Below are 1587 nucleotides of genomic sequence, written 5' to 3'. Positions count from 1 at the left end.
AATACTCAAAACCCATAAACAAAAAAGAGAACATGAATGTTTTAATTTAAAGAATTGATTAAAATGCATAGCAAAATAATTGAGTCAAAAAGTTTTGTATCAGTAATTAATATGGCTTAAACAATAAGCTAGAAGACAGAGAGTATTAAATTAAGTTATTTTTACAAGGAACAAATAATATTCTGTATGCTATTTCCTTAAAATATAGAAAGTAAGAGAATAGTAAAGGATACTCTATTCAATACCAATACAGAAAAGATGGTGTCTACATTGACCACAGGCAAAGTAAACATCAAAAGTGTTATTAGGAGAAACCAAGAGAGTCATGATGAGATGCTAAATCAAAACTCACTGAGTATAATGAGATCTTAGCATGAAAGTACGTCACAAGGACACTTCAAAACACATCAAGAAAAATGGGTAGAAAGAATAGAGAAATAGAAAGCCATAGAACCTGTGAACTTCAATGTTTGCCATTTAATAATTGGTGTGGTAAGCAGAAAGATAAAGCAAAACATCCAGGACACTTAATCAACAAAGTGACCCTTAACTGGTATTTGTTTATAAACTGTTCTGCCTACTAATTGTATTGTTGTACACATAGATGTGATAAAAATACAAATATGGGACCTCTTCCTTTGTTCTCATAGTTGGTTCTGTTCGTGAGACCCGTGGCTCCACCCTGCTGATAGCAAGATGTCTTCAGGAATCGAAAAAATTGGGCATCCTGCTCCCAACTTCAAAGCTACAGCTGTTATGTCAGATGGACAATTCAAAGGTATCACCCTAAGTGATGACAGAGGAAAATATGCTGTGTCCTTCTTTTACCCTCTTGACTTTACTTTTGTGTGTCCCAAGGAGATCATTGCTTTCAGTGATAGAGCAGAAGAGTTTAAGAAACTTAACTGCCAAGTGATTGGAGCTTCCCTGGATTCTCACTTGTCATCTGGCATGGATTAACACACCCGGGAAACAAGGAGAACTGGGACCCATGAACATTCCCTTAATATCAGATCCCAAGCATGCCATTGCTCAAGATTATGGAGTCTTAAAGGCTGATGAAAGTATCTCTTTCAGGGGCCTCTTTATTATTGATGATAAAGGTACTCTTCACCAGATAAAAATAAACGATCTTCCTGTTGGCTGCTCTGTGGATGAGGTTCTGAGGCTAGTCCAGGCCTTCCAGTTCACTGACAAACATGGTGAAGTGTGGTGAAGCTGGAAACCTAGCAGTGATACCATCAAGCCTGATGTTCATAAGAGCAAAGAGTATTTCTCTAAGCAGAAGTGAACACTGGACCATTTTTCTGCCAGGCAGCATTGAACAGCCAGAAGAAAATGTCTTGTACTGTACTCATCCTTAAACACATGATGTGGTGTGATTCCAGATAAGCCCTTTCTACAGGGTTAGTCTTTCTTCCACTATTGATCATGCTCTGAGCTGTGTTTTGGGCAGACCATCTTATATCAGTCACAGAAACCAATCTGTTAATTCTTTTTTTTCTTTTTTTCTTTTTTTTAAAAGTATCTATTAAACGTGAATTCTGAGGGAAAAAATACAAATACGTAGTCAACAAGTTAGACAAG

General features: G+C 36.9%; 1 pseudogene; it reads left to right on the top strand.

The window, feature by feature from the left end:
- The first annotated feature begins 696 nt into the window (after nt 1-696).
- On the top strand, nt 697-1291 carry LOC114640293 (annotated as a pseudogene).
- Nucleotides 1292-1587: the final 296 nt, after the last annotated feature.

This window comes from Grammomys surdaster, unplaced genomic scaffold (genome assembly GCF_004785775.1).
Source record: "Grammomys surdaster isolate TR1022 unplaced genomic scaffold, NIH_TR_1.0 125801, whole genome shotgun sequence".
NCBI lineage: Eukaryota > Metazoa > Chordata > Mammalia > Rodentia > Muridae > Grammomys > Grammomys surdaster.
The sequence above is the reverse complement of the archived record's forward strand: the minus strand, read 5'-3'. Positions and strand labels throughout refer to the sequence as shown.